Below are 19,379 nucleotides of genomic sequence, written 5' to 3'. Positions count from 1 at the left end.
GCAGCGCAGGAGGGGAACAGCACGTCGAGGAGGTGCGAGGGGTGCTCTGCCTCCCAGTAAGCACACAGCCCCGACCTCAGGGAGGGAACAGCCATGGCAGTAACTGCCTCTGCCTCTTTGTTTGCTGCCTGCTTTTTCTTTCAACTTCCCATTTCCCTCCCCTTCACCTCATTCTTCTGCTTCTTTTTCATCACTCCTCTTCTTCTCCCAGAAATCCGACATCTAATTTTTCCCTCTCTTCCATACGAACTTCCCTTCAACTTTAAAGTTTACCTGCTCCTTCCAAATCCTATTCCCATTAAATCGCACCAAATCTCACCCCCAAAGTTACCTGTAAAACAATCCTCATTGTCCTCTTTTCTTTTTTTCCTACTCCATGCTCCTTTTCCTGTGCATCTATTTAGGCTGCGTTTAATTGCTTATTAACATCACAGACCTGTTCCCGTTCCTACTGAAGGCAGAGAAGATTCCCTTTGCTATTAATAGGTGCTGAATAAGAAACAGCAGCTTTGTACCTAGAGGTGATAAATGTCATTTAGAGCTGAGGGTACTCCAGAAATAACAGGATCAGGCCTGATGTTTCTGCATAGCTAATGCAATCAGTCCAGGCAAAAAAATAAATGCGGAATCATTGCCTTCTGCCGTACCGGGCCTTCAATGGACATATGTCTCAAGGATGCTGATAATAATCAGTAGTCTGAAAGGAATTAGCTGGCTTTTCATTCTCTCCCTCTTTCTATCTCTGCTTCATGAATTTTCTCTTGTGTTTAGTAGACCCATTTATAAAATATAGATTCCTATTGATTCCCAAGGAGAATGAACATTAATATACTCTAGTGTCCATCTGTTTTCTCCCCCACACGGCAGAGAAAAAGATTTATATGACTTTCCTGGGTATGCTGCTGACCTGCAATTGAGTCAACAATCAAGTCACACTAAATTAAACAAAGATATATTTCTTTTCCGGGCCTATACAAGAATGCAGTGCAAGTCTGCCTCTGGGGAAGGCATGCATCTCCTCCTCTAGGTTAAGAGAAGTCAAATTCATTTGGACCAGAACTAAAGCTGTACACGAAGATGAAGATCAGCCTCGAAACTGGTCTGAGTCAGCTCACCTGAGCATCTGGGTGCCATTTAGCACAGGCAGTTTTGTGGTTTCAGGGTAATTGAGACGGGACCTTACACACCTACGCACGTGCACAGCTGTATATACATGCACAGATATGTATACACATAAATGTACATGCATATATAAGCAGGAGTGTAAAAATACACACACGTGAATGTATACGTTAGTTCTATCCGCTTCCCTAGATGCCCTTCATAATTAGGTGAACTATTCTTCTCTAACAATGACCTATAAGCTGCTTTGCTTCCCATAGGTTCAATAAGATACTCTGCCATAGAAAGAGCTTTGAAGAATAAGAAATGAAGGACACCACAAAACATCTCAAGATCCGTTGCTGTAATTATGCCTTGAATAAATTTTCAGCCATTTTTCAGGCCCTGCGTATTTACATGAAAGGCTATTTTCAGGCCAGCCACGAGGTCTCTGGCTTTAGGATTTACAGCTTATTGGGTAAGAAAGATCTTTAGCCCCTTGCACCCTTAGGAAATTCATCTGTAGATTGTTGTGAAGATAAAGAAAAATATAAGTTCCTTTAATCTTAATGTCCTTTACCTGCTACTCATTACTGTTCGATGCATTTTCTCCTAAGCCTGTGACAATGACAGACTCAATGGCTTACAACCACACGACTTCTTTTCCCTGTTTCCAGTAGTGACATTTACAAACTGCCAAGTACCCTGGACGTATGTACTAGAAAGTAGATCTTCATCCTTTCTGCATTAATTCAGGGTTCAGAGTCTCAGTGCACTGCCAAGGGAAGGGATAACAAAAGGGACAGCAAAAGGTTCATAAGCTCATAAATATGTGACAAGCAGTCTTGTCTTATTGCTCCTTTTAGCACACTGTGCTACTGAAATTGATAGTGTAATACAGACTTTCTCCAAAACACAGTGAAAACCATCACTAGGTTTTTCATTTTTATCAGAGCTAATTTTTATGCTGACAAAAAAAAAAAATCAGTGAAAGACAAAATGTGAGCTGTTTGCTACAGCATTAATTTTAAACATCTGGAACGGGATATAAAGTATGCAGATGTTTTGTAATGAAGACAGGTTACAAGGAAAATAAAATATATTGTGTGTTGCCATTGCTCGTTAATATAAATTGACATCTGCTGAGTCTGGAGGTAAACTCTGTTCTCCTGCCGTCCAGGCTGGAATAATGCTCCATCTGCTGTGTTAATGCAGCTGAACATCATTTGTCCCTTAAGTCAGCCTGGATAAGTACAGACCTGGAAAGACCATTTGAGATGATATGGAGGTTATATACTGGACATATCTAAATATCTTCTTAGACCGCTAGAAAAACTATTGAAAAAATATCAGCTTGGGCTGTTTAAACCATATTGGAAAATCTCTCATACACACACAGCTTTCACATTAAGACACACAGAACATAATTCTGGATTTATTTCCGAAGGAGCTATTTAGTAGCAAACAGTTGGAAGCTACATTCACAAGTCCGAGACAAAAAATCTGCTCAAACCTATTACACTCACTGGTGGATAATGGGCACAATGATCCCAAATGCTGAGTTTTCACACATGGATGCAATTTCCACTAATTCCAGGAAACTTTTCTCCTTTGTAACCAATAGTAAATACATGGTCCTCGGCTGCAGCTTGTCAGCCATAACAAAGGTAATGAAATAGAAAAAAACCCGCAGTTATTACACCTAAATTCCAAAAACAACAACAAAAAAGTCTAGAGACATTTAAAATAGCAGAACTAAAGGAGCTAGGTTTTTTAGTGTTTGAGATATATTCCCTGTTCTCAGGGCAGCTCGTCCCAAAAGTCAGGAAGCTGGGGTACCTCTCCAGCCGCCCTTCAAACTTTGCTTCAACATCAGTGTTTCCCTAATTTTTCAAATAACTTTTCTATAACTTTTCAGATATTTTCCAAATTCTGCTTGAAAATGTAAAGGAAAATCCATGCCAAATCAATTTGAAATCTGGCCATATTTTCTATGAACATATATTTTTTGGAAATAGCTATCCTGAGCAGCGCAGCAGCACTGGTGCACTGGCACCAGTGTCCCATAATCATCACACCGAGAACACTCAAAGTCAAACCATGGAGGAGGACTGGAGAAAGCACAGGCTTCCCTATCGTTTTCTGATACCTCGGGATTCCTTTTTTTCCAGGGAACACCTCCAACAAAGCCACACAAGCCATGTCCACAATCTAAAATACCATGGTGGTTTTTTTCCTCACTTGCTTTTAAAAATTGTTCTCTGATTGAATCCACAGGGATCTTGAAGGCAAGAAAATGTGCTCTGCATGATGAAAGACTTAAATAAGATTGCAGTGAGGACAGGACCGGTGCCTGCACCACTCACACACTGGAGGAATCTGGTCGCATGTCAGACATTTCAAAACACGAGAAAAATATGCTCAAGGCAACTCCTGGAATAAACCTACAGGGACCCAATGAGAAATTGCCACCAAATGAAAGCATTACAAGAAAACAGATGGAGAATAGGAGAGGAACATCAGAAAATCAAATGACATGTTTAAAAGGGCAAAACATCAATATTACCCAGAGAATTGATAAAATGTGTCATTTTAAAAGGATGCTGTAAAGCAAAGAAATCATGAAATGCATTATGACTATGAAAGGGAAGAGGAAAAAACAGCACATGCATCTACCTTTACAGATAGTTCCACTATCCAAGAAATTACATTTCACTTTTGAGAATGTATGTGTATATATATGTAAATATATAAAGGAAGATGCATTACCACTCACAAAAACGATAGAAATCATTAGAGAATAACTGGATGTGCCACACGAGCATTAGCAAGTTTTGTACATTCTACCCTGGTAAAAGTTGCAGGATCCACTGTTTGTGCTCAGCAATTTCCTCCTAACTGCATTTCTTCCCACCCGTGCCCGCTGTAACACTCATTTTTATGCATTCTCCATTTGCTTCCTTCTTGCCCTCTGAGCCATGTGAGTGCAAGAGGGGAAGGCTCTTCTGGTGTGTATCTACCAGCAAATTGAATAAACAAATTAACTAAAGCACTTTGATCATTAGATTAGATACTGGTTGTTTACCTACGGGATCCGTGTGTGAAAAGGCTCTGAGCATGGGGGCTAGAATAACTAGCTTAAGGAATGAAATATGAGGTGTTTCAAATATGTACCGAGTTATTTTTTCATGCTAGAGGGATTGAGTCTTCCTTCAGTTCTTCCGCATGTGACACTCTTGGGTGTCAGACCACATCCCACCAGGAACAAACGGGGACAGCTTAAGAAAGGCCGGTGACGTTCACTGGGCTGCTCTCACGTGCTCATCATCTTCATTTCCACCACCAGGACCGCGAGGTATTTCATTACCCAGCTGCAACAGGTACTTCTTCTAAACACCCGAAGAAAAATGGATAGATCTCTCTCTTACAGTGAGTAGCTCCATTTCCTAAATGGAGTTTGCAGCCCCTCCAGCTGGGAAGCAAAGCTTAGGCCACAACTCCGTTTCACAGAGCGAGCCCCTGGAATCCCAGCCAGATTTAGGGACGCTGACAGCCTGGAGAGAGCACCGAGAACTTGCAGAAAGACACGCAGCAGTGACAAAGTTGTAAGCTGAAGAAAAATCTGAAGTTCTTAGGAAGAGTTAACACAAAAGGATATTTCACAAAAACCCCTCGAAGTCCAGAAGCCCTAATGTTCCGTGCTGATAACGGCACCCCTAACACTAAGCGATAATCAGAAGTGGAACTGAAACCAGAGCATACTCCCTTGGTTTGTATTTGTAGAAACCCGGAGGTTTTTCAAAAGGCAGCTGAAACTTTTCTCCAAAATTGATGTGGAAATGGAACAAAAGCAGGCTTTCCTGTCAGGGAATTTCAGCATTTTGGATCAAGACAGGAGACAGTAGAAGACAGAGGTATCCAAATATTTTGAAAAACTGAAAGCACTTATCCAAGATTTTAGCAAAAGAATTACTTGACTCAAAGTCTCCTTTTAATCCCTGACTTTTTACCATAATCTTCTTGAGTTACTCAGAACAGAACAATCGTGTAATCAGGGACAAGTTGCATTAAAGAGTGACACTTTTTTTTCTTGCCTCTGAACTATTCAGTGGGCTGGCTCCATCTTTTTTCTTTTTGATGAGTTCCATTTGTTTTCAAAGAGTAGATAGAAATGCAGATAGAGTTTTGGAATAATTGCATGAAATTCATTGGTCACAGAAGAGTAAATCACACAATTTTCTCTTTGAAACTTTACAGCCGGTCTGCCAAGCTCATCGGGCTCGGAACGGATCTGAGCGACGCGGTGGTGCAGGAGTGAACCAGCTCTCTGCTTACAGGACTGAGCCCGTCTTGCAGAGACACGAGCAGCAATTCGAGGCAGAGCTGCCTGGGATGCTGGTTCTCAGCTCTCCCTACACCAGGAGAAGGGGACCTTACAGAAATCTCAGGCACTGCCCTGCAAAAGAGGCATTTGTAGGGTGCCCTACCACAAGCTGGAGAGAATCTCACCAACGATGGCACAGAAAGAGCTTCCAAAGCTCTCACTTGTTTGCTCCATGCAAGTGCTGCTGGGACACCGGTCTTGGAAAGAACACAAAAGCCTGAGGAGGACACGCCACCCGCTATACAGCCTACGAAAGGGCCATCTACCTTTCGGTTATCTGTAACATGAACAAATAAATGCGCCACAGAGCCATCATACCATCAGTCGTAAACAAATTCATGCTCTTACTCCAGTACAGTCTCTTAACTCATCATGTTTTAATTGTCTCCGCTTCCATTCAAACACTCTGATTCCATGCTCCTTACAGCACAGCAAGGAGGACTCTTTGTAAAAGACCCAGTTGTTCTACATTCTCCTCACCTTGCTGGGATTCCTACCAGGAGAGCACCTATAAACGTTTGAAGCAATTTTACCACAGCGGGCACAGGAAAGACTCCCCAGACGATCCCGGTCTGCCTTTGGGAAGCTGCCGTGCCACTGCACTGCGCGCCCACGGGGTGCTCTCTCCGCGATCGCGCACGCTGGCAGTCTTGAAAGCAGAAAAATAAGGAACTGGCACACTCTGATTGAGCATTATGGAAAGCAGGTCTTTGTTGTTGCTCACACCTGACTGCCTGGATCTCATAGGTAGCTAGAAGAGTATCTTCACATTTCATAATAGATGAGATGTAAAACTAATTTTAAAACAAACTATTACCATGAAAGCGTATCACTTTATCTCTGCATAAAGGCAGCTTTTCACATCCCTCCTGAGCTGACGCATCACAGAGCTGAAAGTCCCAGCAAATAATTTGTAAAGAATGCATTAGAAGAGATACGTACTTATAGCTCTCCAACACCTGCTTCAGATGCCTAGCGCTAACTTGCAGTTATCTATCATTTATTGAATCACAGACGAGCGATCATTGGCCAACTGCTGGTGCTCCTGCGACTGAGATTGTGCCACACTGAAATCCTGTTCGTCTCTGAATTATTAAAATATGGAAAGTTCTAAATTGACTTACAAATGGGACAAGTTGTAAATCTCCATGTGCGTGCATGCATCTACTTTTTAGGCTAAAATTGCATGCCAAGGAAATAGGAACATTAGAAATAAGATAATTAGGGATAGGTTAGTACTATTAGAGCAAGTCAGGCACCCAAGCGGAAATCGGATTTCCACAGGGCTGGGTCAATACAAACCCACAATAAGAAAAGCAAAGAGTTGGTAAGAAACTGGGGGGTTCACTTGTGACGACTGAGGCAAGCAGACAGGAATCTTGACCATTTCTCCAGTGTAGGTGCATGGCCTGACTAGTGTGCTACCAGCTGGCTGGAGTTCATCTCTCAAGTTTTTTGTTTGTTTATTTACAGGAATTCTATTACTAACTTCCACTATCATTATAACTGGTGGGTTCCTAAGAATACCTTTGATTTTCACAAGTAGATATTCCCTGGGAAAACTGGAAAGTGAGACACCCCACCCTAAAAAATAATAATGAAAAAAACACCAAACAAACCACAAGACAAAAAAAAAAAAACAACTGACGACTCAATGTACACAATCCTTGCAAACTTCCCTTCCATTGTGTGCACATTCCCTACATGTGCTTGTTCCCACCCCGTACCCACAGAGCCCCGAAATGAGCCAGGCACGCGGTGAGCTGCAGACACGCGGCTCTTGGCTCACGTGTAAAGGCTCCAGTCCCAGCTCCCAGGCACTGCAGTCCCTCTGCTCATACATGTCTGACTGATATCCTGGATTATATTGCTAAGAATTAATTTCAAAAGTACAATTCCAGCATATAAACTGTGCTGCTTGTTTTCAGATGCCATCATTTAGAGAATGTTCAAGGGAATTGTAAAACAGGATTCACTTTATGATGCGGATGAAGTTGGCACTGAATTCTAAACGAGCTGGATACTGCATGCTAAATTGTGTCAGCAACACCTCAGTGAACAGAAATATGAGCTTTTCTCTGTCTGAGACACCTCGCCTTGTGTGATACAGAGAGTGGCATCCTTATCAACTTAGACAGAACAGACTAGATTTTATGACAAATCTGTCAGTTGTGCGCGGTTTGAGATACATTTCCATCTGGGTGTACTTAGCAGGTCTAACACGGATGTGGTCTTTCAGATCAGTATTTTTCCGAGTTGTAGTTTACGTAACATATTAAAACTATCTGAAACGTTATTTCCCATTCCCTGCAGAAATCAATACTCCCTGGAGCTCTCATACCTGAGAGCAGCAGACCCGTAGTCCAGTCTCCTTCTTGCTTCATTGCAAAGGACAGGTATGATGCCCTTCCTCACAGCCTGCGCTTCTCCTCTGCCAGTGCTTCCTTGCAGCATCCATTACCTGTGACATGCACATAACAACATGAACCAGGAGGCAAGGTTGCAGCTCTGACCTTTAGAATTTCTAAAACAAGTGTTCTGCAATCAGTGGTCCTGGTACGGAAGGAACAGAGCTCCGATAAATAACTTTTCATGGCCCAACCATACCTTTCTCCCAGAGCTATAAATCTTTTAACTACAGACACACTCGTGCAACCCCGGGAATCAGAAGCATAGCAAAATGCACACATTACAGTATTTTTGGTATCACGCTATTTGCAATATTCCATATACTTAGAATAAAAAAGAGCATAAATGCTAAAAATAGTCCTAGCATTTGTGAACTAATCCTGTGTTTACCCAAACCACTCTCCTTTCGGTGTCTCAGGATTTGTGCCCTGCTCAGCTGTGCAGAAGTAATCAAAATGGTACCTTGCATCCATCAAAAGATCTGAGAGTACAGTCAGTTTTGACTTTTGAAGTTTGTGCATCCAGCCATGGAAAGAAATAGGTGATTGCATCTGGCTCGAAAGTGATAGATTTGCTTAGGAAGACTTCAACCTGAAGCACCAGGATCCAAGCAAATGATAAAAGCAGCGTGCTTTCAGTTTGTTTCATCTCTTCCTCTCCTCGCTGCAGCTTGATAGACCAGGCTAAGATGTGACATGCTAAAACTTCATTACCATAGCCACGCTCTCCATACAGCGCCGCTTGGGCTTTACCCATTGCAGGGCAGAGTCTTAGAAGAGCATACTTTATTATAGCTCAATAAAAGGCAGTGTGGTCAAAATAGCAACTGCCAATTCGCAGGACAGTGTGGGTTCCAATCTGTCTGTTATTTATGTTATAATGGAAATGGGATGGAAGAAATGACAAATACGCTTAGCAGATACGATGAGCATCCAGACGGGAAGGCATTATTAGCAAACATTCATTTAGCAGAGGCAACTACTGCCGCTACAGCCTGGGTAGTGTGTTGGACAGAACAGGAGCTTGGAACGGGAATACCTCAGATGAACACACAGAGAAGAAAAATGATGAAGGAAAATATCACTGGCGCGGCTGCATATGGCAGCAAGCGCTGTGCCAGGACTGGGATTCCTTCATCCACCAAGACGAGCCGAGCTCTGCATCCAAACATCATCGTTAACTCTTTGAACGTCCCTCTGGGACCTGACAAGGATTAGGAAAGTGGGATTTCGGACCTCGTTTGAGGTACGGCATCATTTAAAACCAAGTGTACCCGGGCAGAGGCAGGCAGCTGTGCACTGATCCTGCCCAGCCTGAACTAGAGGAGAGGAGAGAGGACAGAACAGTGCCCCTGCGGCCCAGCCAGCAGCTGGAAGAACCCAGCCCCTGGCTGCTCCGCTCCCAGCCAAGGCTCCCCCCCTTGGAGTGTTTTGCCCAGCACGCAGGCAGGCTTCCTCCTCTCATTTACACCAGAAGCACCAGGGAAGCTGCGCGGCCCAGCTTACGCCTGGCGGGACTCGATAGGATTCAGGAGTGCAGGAAGGACCGCGAGGAAAGCCGTGCCACGTTTCAACGAGGAAGCACCAGAAGAGACCGCCACATCGGCACTCCTCTGTTCGGTCCTGCTGACCTTCCCAGCCAAGGCAGCCCCCCGGCCGATGGCTGCTGCCTGACACACAAAGCCTACGTCCAGAAGTCCGATTTTGAATTCTGGTAAGGCCGCCTGCCCTTCATTTATATTCCTTCTCCTGTCAAAGCGATGGTGACATTAACAAGCACACTCAGAGGGGGGCTTTGTGCCAATTAACAATTTCTCGTTAGCTTAATTAGGGGACACATGTTTTTAATCACAGCTAAGAATGTGGAGTGATTGAAGAATTGATTCGGAGCTTTTGAAAGCATCACTGTCAGCGCAGGGAATTTAATTCGGCAGATGCGGTTAAAGAAAGAGAGCACGGGCCTTAAATGACTTGGGCTAAATGAGCTTAATAGCGGGCTGGAGCAGAAGGAACTGCAGTTACACGGACAATATTTCCCTCTCGTCACCCATGAGAGTCTACTCTTAATTTCTGAGACACTGAGAAATGTACATAAAAACATCACCAACACTGATTTAGTTCTGGGATTGGCACCCATAATTTTGCACAAACACACGTCGCACCTCCTAAACCATGAGCCCTGAAGCTTTCAGCACAGGGAGCGCCTCGGGAGAAGCCCCATTCATCTCCCACATTTACTGTGCTAATATCGGGCTGCTTGAGCTGAGCAGGTGCCTGGGGATACCTCCTGTGCCTGGACTTCTATTCCCCCCTAAAGAGAAACGCTATCAAACTGATCTATTTCACCTTAAGTTGGCACTAAAGTTGGATGTTGAATTTCATGAAATACGCTGTTTTCCTCCGAGGCATGGCAAGTTTGCTGACCGCTGGGCTCAGGGGCTTATAGGATAAGGGAAGAAGCCAGTTGCGTTCTCCTCCTCCTTCCCCTGCTCCGAAACTGGAGTTCGAGCAATAATGGCCTCAATTCAGATGATTTTTTTTTTTTTTATCAGCAAGCAACAAGCATGGCAAACTTTGCAGAGCTGCCTTGAGACCTGTAATTCAGCTGTCCTTCTGTCCAGCCTCCTGTCCGTGCCACCTCCCTGATGCTGAGTTCCGACATCTCAGCCCCCCCAGCACGAGGATTGTGCGCCCTCTTCCCTGAAGGGAGCTCGACCACCCTCAGAGAGAAGACTGTGAGGAACGTGCACGTTTTTCAATGCTCTTATCAAACAAAATCTGCCAATGGACGCTTGAGCCGGAGAGAGCAGATCAAAGCAGCCCACAGATCAAAGCCGTGGCACCCCAACTGGATGTTTTTAAAGAGTAACCGAGGCTTCGCTTGCCTTTTGCAAAGGGCAACAAATTGTACCACGGTGGGAAGTGGAGGAACACAGGCCTATCGAAGAGGCATCGCTGAAAAAAAATGAAGCTGCAATATTTTAGCTGCAGGAAGCAAATGCTGGCATCCCTCTGCCTCTCCTTCTTCCTGGTAGCAGTTGTTGGTCCCCTGTTCATTGAAACTCCAGCCTTCATTGATGAGTGTTACTTAACGTATCCCTTTTGTCATCTTATTCTGAACTTGCCTTTGGGAAAAAAAACGGGAACATAGCACAGTGCAGCACTTGCACAGTGCAGGAAGGATGACATTTACTGGCAATAGCATGTATAGAAATAAAGGCCTCAAGGTCTTTGATAGCCACAACAATATTCATGCAAGTGCTAAAATGAGTGGTTTCAAGCAACAAAAACATGAACAGAAAAACTGAGTGTGGGCCTGACAAAAGGAGGTTACTTCTAATGCAGCTGGGTCAGCGGATCTGGACCCGTTTCCACAATGTCCCTCCAGACCACACGTCTATAATCAAAAGATGCCTTTTTTAACCCAGCCTTCTGCTTCACAGATCGCGTCGTCGCCTTCTCTACAGGGAGAAGGAGAAGATTGAATGGCTGCCCAACTTTAAACACACCTGAAAGTGAATTACACCACAGAACTCCATCACCTTGACCTCGTGCTGGCATTCCGTCTAACACCGTAACTTGGTACCAATCTACATATCCCTGTAAGTGACCTTATACAGTCTTGAGTGACAGATGTCCAAGGACCTACAGCTTTGGTAAATCCCTTCTTTGCCCCACATCCCCGCGCTATGAGTCAGGTCTGACACCGTAATGCACCCTCGTTCCGCACCCCAGGACCTTCCCTCCCTCAGGAAGAGGAGAGGAGCAGCTCTGTTCTAGCGGATGCCTTATTCCCAGTTTCACCCTCCAGACTCTCAGGAGTCACAGGTTTCAATTCCTCTCACATCAGCCACCTCTAACGAATTTCCTTACCAGGTTTCAGGCACAGGGCATGGCAACAAATTCTGGTTGGCTCCAAATCATCTCAGCTGCTGCTCACAGGACTGCATTTACCTTGCTCAAACACTGTCCTCTTAACAAACGTGGACTAAGTCATCTAAAACGAGGATGAGCTCTCCATTTAACAAACATGCGGACAAATAACTTGTTTCTTACCTTGATTTGTTTTAAAAATAATCTCCTTTTCCCCACCCAAATATAATAAACATTGTGGAAAGGTTAAGGTCAGAAGTAGATGGATTCTCTAAGTTAGCAGACTGGAAATATTCAAAGAATGAAATCAGCAGAACCGAAGCCAGCTCTAATAGCTTTCATCTGTTATGTTTGCCTTCTTCCACTAATCTAATGCCCATGTTTTTGTAGAACAGGAGTTAAACAACTTTTTTCTTTCCAGATTTATGAGTAATATGTAGCAAATCTGGAAGATCATTCACGCAAACAGTAGCTTTCCAAACCTCAGAAGCATTCATCTTAAACAAAAATTGTATGTGGGGTTTTTCAGAAGTGTCGGAGCCCTCGTGTAAGCGCAGCTATTGATTTCACCTTTAGAGCAGCAATTTAAGATATATATGCAGTGTCAACGTCGCTGTTAATGAAACTTATCTTTCCCTACTCAGTATTCTGAGTATTTTCTTGTATATAGAAATTGGAGGAAGTTACAAATTATGCTGCAGTACGCGTAGGTGATGCATTACAAAAGATAATCATATTTTACAGAGCATCATTCATCTTGAGAGATGCTGAACTGCTTCTGAAATATTTGCATGGCACACATCTCCTAATGCAATGGCAGAAAAAGAGACAACACGAGGATTCCTCTGCCCTTCCAACGTCTACACAAAAGCCAGCAGACCGCTATTGTAGCGGTCGAGCCAGGCTGGGAGCTGTGTCATGATGGAGCAGGATGCTCTGCACCTCCTGCCCGGAAAGCTCAGAGCAGAGGTGGCTGCCCTGCCTGTGCTGCGGGACGCTGCAGAGGGCACGTCTGGATTAACCATACTGGGAGAAAAATGGCTAGCTTTTACTGACAAAAGTAACATTGCATGGACCTTGTGCATTGTTCTACCCCCAAAGAAGACGGCTTAGGCTGTCCTACCGAGGCGTAATCCTTACTTCCAGCAGAATTACATCTCCCACGTCTGTTGGTTAACCCAGCTGGCTTTGTATTCCAGGCTCTTTTCTCCTTCCTCTTTGTATTTATCTGCGTGTAGCTACCTTCCCAAAGTCAAACCGATGACGTATCGCAGAAGACAACAGCATTTAACACAGCACCACGATTTCTGAACGTCTTTGTCACCCACACAACACCAGAGCCCTGGCAATATTAACGGATACCTCCCCGAGGCAACGCTAAAACGGCCCCGGGAACCTTCCGACGAGGGCAAAGCCGGTTGTGGGGCGATCCATCAGAGCAGCCCCGGGGACCCCCGGCTCTGACAGGCTGCAGGAGGCAGCTGCGGGGGAAGGTGGCCACGTACCCCACTGCTCCTTCCTGCCACGAGCCTACAGCACCGCCTGTACGCCAGGGAGCCCTCTGGGAAGCACACACAGCATTTAACCATTTTTTGCCACCCGGGGATACAACATCCCTTCAATTTATTTCATGTCCCACATTATTATGTTTCATACACACTGCTGACTTTGGCCTACAGTAAAAGCTGTATCACTTCTCACATCCTGCCCCCAAGGCAGACAAAAACTCCTGGGAAGGTTAGAAAAGTAGAATTACGTACTTTCTGTGGTGATCTGTTTGAAGTAAATCAGAGACCTTCATTCACAAACACAGAGTACGTGAAGGCTCCGGCCCAGAAAGGTCACGGCAAGGTTTGAGCCTTACACACCAACTTCTTCATCGCCTTTCAGAGCTGCCTTTCCCTTAAAGGTCCACCCTCTGAGCAGACCTCTCCTGAGCCAGGTTACTCAGCAGCAAGCCAGCTACTCACACAACCACAAACAATGCCCCCACCAGCCCCAGCTCCCCCAGCCCAGCTCTGTTATACCTCTGCTGCAGCTATCCGGAGCCAGCTGCCGGCATGGCGTAACAGCAATTACCACGCAGGTTCCATACATTGCAGTGATTAATTGAGAACAGGAACTTCAGGCACCTGCAGTTTTGAAAAATAAACAAGCAATTAGTGAGGCTTACAACTCATGCCTGAGTCACTACTCCCCTTTTTTTTTTTTTTTTGCTTTTTTTGTAATATAACTGTGATGCTAACCTGAACTGATATTCAAGCTCTACTTCGAATGATGTTGTCATTATCAGTTCAATTCAGAGGACGTGGCCAAGAAGTCAATGGCCAACTAGTCTATAAAAGCAGGTCAAGGAGAAACAATGCACTGGGGAAGAATTAGAGAAAATTATCTATTATCTTGGGGCTTGAATGTCAGCTGAGTCCTACAGGCAGTAGCAGAACATTCATCGGCAGGCTACCAGGCTTAGATGCTTGGGAAGTGGCTGAAACTCACTGGAAGAAGGAGAGCTTTTAAAAATGTTGAAACATAACAATATTTATAAGGAATAAAATTAGTTTAAATATTTATAGAATGTGAAATAATTACTGCGAAGATTAAGAAAAAGAGCAAAATTATTAAACAAATAAAATGCCTATAAACAAACACAGTTCTCAAAGAAATAAAAGGATTATGGCAAAGCTTGCCTGTGAAAATTGATAAAAAGCCTTATTCTTAATTTCCTCTCCATCCATTAAGAGCTAGCCATGTGGAGAAATTATTAGTATCTGTAATATTTCAACCTGTATTTTTAAATAGTCATTCAAATTAATGCAAAGCAGATGGAATGGGCCATATTTCCCTAAATTACACACATTAAAATATGTAACTGAAGTTTTTGAGCTTGCAGACTAAGCAGTAGTGCAGGCACGGGTCCCGTCCCCCGTTACCTACCCCGCTCTACTGCTGCGGGGCAGCTGCAGCAGGGCCTGGGGAGCACCTGGCTCGCGTGGCACGGGGCGGGTGAGCCCCCTTTTGGGGGTCTCATTTGGGAATGATTTGTAGAAAAGAGGGCTATTAAAGGTCTAGCCCATGTTTTTTTTTCCCCCAGACAGGGACTGCTCTGTCTAGTCTACTTTTGGCAGGTATTTATCTAACTGCCTGTTAAAATCATCACCGAGGTGCACGTGCAGACTCGGGAGCGGCTGTCGGGGGGCCGGGTTCTCACCTGCCCCATGCGACCGAGCATCCCACCGCCCCCGAGAGCCCCCCGGCCCCGTCTCCTGCCCTCGTGGCTCTCCTGCCCGTGGCTCGCTGAGCCTGGGCCCTCCCGTTACAGGGAGCGAAGCCCAGGCTCGTGCACCGTGCCCGGCACAACCCGGCCGGGTGCCCCGAGCCCCGCGGGTCCTACAGCGCGCGAGCCAGCGGCAGCACCCAGGATAAAGCCGAGAGCATATGCACCAGCAGGACAAACACGTCTCCCTCGCGCAGAGACAGCCTGGCAAGGGCTCCTGGAAAGGCGTGAAGAAAGTTGCTGCCAGGATGTAAGAAAGGAGGGGGAGACAGCTGGCCTCTGAGCACAAAGTGCGCTCTTTCACACGAGCAGCGAGGCCAACAAAGCCTTTCCTCCCCTGACGCCCCGTCTGCTCCTTCCCCATTCACAGGAACCGGCAGCCTTGCCGAAAGACTAACGAAGGCTTATGCAAACTGCTCCTGCCATGTGGAGACCAATTAAGCATATGTGCATCCACCTATGCAAAGCGTGAGCGTGGAGGCCGTGTAACGAGGCGCCCCCTTGGAAGCGGCGGCTCCAGGACATCCTCCAGTGAAGCGCGGCTCGGCGTGGAAGTGGTGTGGAGATCTCCGCAGCCCCAGCAGGGTCGTGCAGACATCGGTGGGGGTCTCACACCGTGCTGTGCCCCTTCCTCCATACTCAGTGGCTAGAAAATGATCTTGTGTGTTAGCCTGCCATACAGGATCCACATGCGAGGTGGACAACCTAATGATGGTGAATGTTATCGCATCTGGGAGAGGTAACCCAACGTGCCCCCGTTCATCTGCAGCACTGGGTCAGGGTATTTCACTTGGCACCTTTGGTTTGGACTAAGGCAGAGGAAAGTTATTTTTTTCCCTGTGTTTCTTAACGCTTCAGCAATTAGAAACTCAAAATTTCTGTTCTGCTTCAGATGGGGGTGGCCTTGTTTTCTGGTTTGCACAGACCGCCGTGTTTACACACCACGACGGTAAGCACCGCGTGGCGATAGGTGGGGATGTGCACTGTGAAAGGAATGAGCTGAGAGGGGGACTGGGCTAAAAAAAAACAAGCCTGGAGGTAAAAACAAAGTCTCCGATGAAAAGCAGAATTAAACATACCACAATATTTCCTACTGTTTCTATCAGAAACCCCAGACAGACCCCCTCTGTGTACGGGCGTACAAAATTCACTGGAGATCGCCCCGAGAGGAAAGCCTTATCAGTAAAGACAGGTACGTCTCCCACCACTGTGATGCTCTGTGAATTATATCTTAACAGTTTACCTGTTTCTCCTGAATTGATGTAAATATCTCCATGTTAATCTAATGGCACTTATTCTAGCGTTCTTTTCAGAGGAGTAACTGCTCTTCTCTGGTTTCAAATCAAGCACAGGTTTTCCTCCCTATTGGACCGGTTTGGATTTGATCACTTCTGCATTTATTTACCTTAACTTCTGCAAACGAAACACAAGCTCTCCCTGCCGCACTTGGGTTTGCTCCTCGTAAGAGCCGGGAAACAGCCCCAGAAGCAGCGTGGCAGTCCCCGGGCCAGGCTCCCTCAGGAGCCCGCTTCGCTCGCTGTAGCAAACCTTGTGCTTGTTTTCAAAATATTTTCCTCCTGGCAAAATAAAATTTTTCCGCATGAGTCTGGGGAGTGGGCAGGCAATGCCAGCGCGGCTGCGACTCGCGCACAGCCGCTCGAAAGGCTCTGATGTAAACAGTTCGGTCAGTTTGGAACAGACCCCGAGATAAACCCCGAGTTAATCCTGCAACCGCAGCCTCCAGCCAGCAGTGAGCAAGTCTCCTCTGCTGGGATAAATCCGCGGGCAAGAAGCCAGTGGAGCTGTGATAGCGTACACTGACTGCGAATCTGGTCTGCTGTTTCCAAATAAATAAAAAAACCCACAGACAGAAGGTTGGCTACGTGCGTACATGGAGAGGGAGGCTTCAAGCAGATAAATCTGGAGGAGAGCGCAAGGTCTGCAGGGGTTTGTGATGGATTACGTTGCATGTTTGAACATAATACACATTAAGGCTGGAGACACTGATGCCTTGAATGGTGTGAAATTCCATCTAATGTGGGTTGTTTGCCTGACACAAACATGTTTAGCACGAGATGGAACAAAGGCGAGAAAATCACAGCAGAGTTTTTGAGTGATGCTTGAAAAATTGTTTGCTCTCCCCCCCCGCCCCTTAAAAATGCTACTTGTTTTCCTCCAACCCCACACCCCTCCCCCCTTTTCTGGTAATGGCTTAGTAAATAATTCAGAGAAAAAACAAGAACCAGAACTCAGCGTAATAAAAATGATGTCTCTATCTGCTGTTGAGGCGCATCGTGCCACTTAAGTAAGACAGATGGGAGGATATGCTGTACTTTGCTTAGTAAACTGCATTGAGAGAAACTGAATAAGCCTGAAATTAGAGCAGAGGGCGAGATGGGGGTGGATGTACTGGTACAGTGTTGCCTGACAAAGATGCAGGGAAAAGTAATTTACTCTGAAACGACAGTTTGAAGGGGGAAGAAAAATAAACACACAGGAGGGAGCTTAGACTCATTAGCAGCCCAGCCTCGGTATTTCATCATTAATAATAATAAAGAACCCAGCTGAACCAGTGACTCAGAACAGCACTCAAGTCTCCGGGTCTCCATCTTTAGTTAACACACAGTAACTGGCAGTGCGGCGGCGAAGTGGGATGAGGAATGGGTCAGATACGATGTGGGCTGCTGCTTGCAGAGCTGCCGAAGGCACGGGTGACTCTTCGGGGAGCAGAGCTGATTTATGCCAGGCCGAGGCCGGGGCAATTAGAGCGGCAGCATTCCTCCATCCTTAATGTGTCCCGGGCATGCTGAGCACCAGCCCGGCTGCCGCGGCAGGGCTGTCTGGGGCTCCATCGCTCAGAGGACTCCCACTCTGCTTTATGAATATTCCCCTTCACGTGAAATATATTCTCTGTGTACTGGAACACGGAGGCGAAGAGACAAAGGGAAATAGCGGTGATGGCTCCATGCTCAGGGACCGCAAAATGGCTGGGGCTAAAACAGAGCAGGGAGCAGGGAGAACTGATTGATCTAGCCCAAGTTTAAGGACTAGGGTTGGTCAAAATATTACTTCTGCCATTCAACATTCCAAGTGTTTAGCTCACTTAGAAATCCTCCTGCTGAAATATGTTTTCTGTTTTGTCTTCCCCATGTCAGCCCAGGTTGTGGTCTTTGTGTTACCGTGCGCTGAACCCTGCCGGCCTGGCGGGCACTGCAGCGGGACGCCGGCCAGGAAGGAGGGGGAAATGAACGGTGTCCATACTTCAGTAAATGGCCTTTTTTCCAGAGTTAGCAATGAGCCAGTTATCTCCGAAGGACAGCATGCTATGTTTATCACGACGGTCCTGTGCCCCTACACTTTAAGTTATTGCCCTAATTCTGCAGCGTTAAAGTATATTTACGTGATTCAGTTGTAGGAAGAGCCGGCGGTCCCAATGGCCAAAGATCACCCATAGCTGAAAGCACATTTTCAGTCAAGCCTCAGACCCCATGTGCTAAGCAATTCTGACAAACTAAACACTTATTTTGGCTCCCAAATGGGAGCTGAGCTATTTAGAAGAGCTTGTCTTGGAATTTTAAGCATTGAAAATTTGTCTTTCAGTACAACTCAGATTCAGGGCTTTAGCATCTCTTTTACTTCCACTGGAAACCAAACAGAGCCTAACCAACCCCCTCTCGCCCCCCCAGAAAGCCCCACACAGCTTTAAGTTTGAAGTGTAATTTATAAATATTGATTGTGTGCTTGAGGCTCAATCTCGGAAGGTGCTGAGTACACACACATCTTACTGATGCCCTTTGGACAGCCTCAGGGGAAAGCCACTTGATAAATGCACAATACTGTTATTCTAGTAACAAGAAGTGCTAAGAACTGTTATTGTAATGTCCCTTCAAACACAAGTGCAGATTTGTTTTGGAAACATACATATAATGGAAGTTGCAAGGTAGAGGTTCAATACATTAATTATGCCTCAGCATGAGAGCTTTGACAGCTTATGGGCAGACTAATTAAATGTCTTTAATTAAAATACACGGTCCTTGCAAAACTCAGACTGGAGGTGGAAGAGGCGGCTCTGCTACGGTTGGAAATGACCTTAATGAAGTCATCCAGAACCAAACGGAGCCCAACGTCTTCGCTGCATCAGCACACCATCGGGATCTCACGCGCCCGGCGGGGTTTGAGCAGCTGACTGGCAGATCCTGTGCTAGCACTGAGAGACACGGCGCCTGCAGACAGAAGCTGTCCTCTTCTGCTTTGCCTCCACCTCACGCTCTGGTCACCGAGCCCGGGCTGACCTGCCCAGGGAAGGCTGAAGTCCTGTTCCTGCCATGCCGTGCACTGG

The 19,379-nt window shown here is 45.8% G+C and overlaps 1 protein-coding gene across 1 annotated transcript in view; it reads right to left on the bottom strand.

The window, feature by feature from the left end:
• PLXNA2 (plexin A2) overlaps positions 1-19,379 on the bottom strand; it is a 381,872-nt gene that overhangs the window by 286,515 nt on the left and 75,978 nt on the right. Inside the window, exons 2-3 of the mRNA XM_083812470.1 lie at positions 13,794-13,898; positions 7,827-7,946 (exon numbers count right to left, since the gene is read on the bottom strand). The gene's annotated coding sequence lies outside the window, so the exon portion shown is untranslated. The remainder of the gene's footprint in view (positions 1-7,826; positions 7,947-13,793; positions 13,899-19,379) is intronic.

Source organism: Anser anser (assembly GCF_964211835.1).
Source record: "Anser anser genome assembly, chromosome: 27".
Taxonomy (NCBI): domain Eukaryota; kingdom Metazoa; phylum Chordata; class Aves; order Anseriformes; family Anatidae; genus Anser; species Anser anser.
The sequence above is the reverse complement of the archived record's forward strand: the minus strand, read 5'-3'. Positions and strand labels throughout refer to the sequence as shown.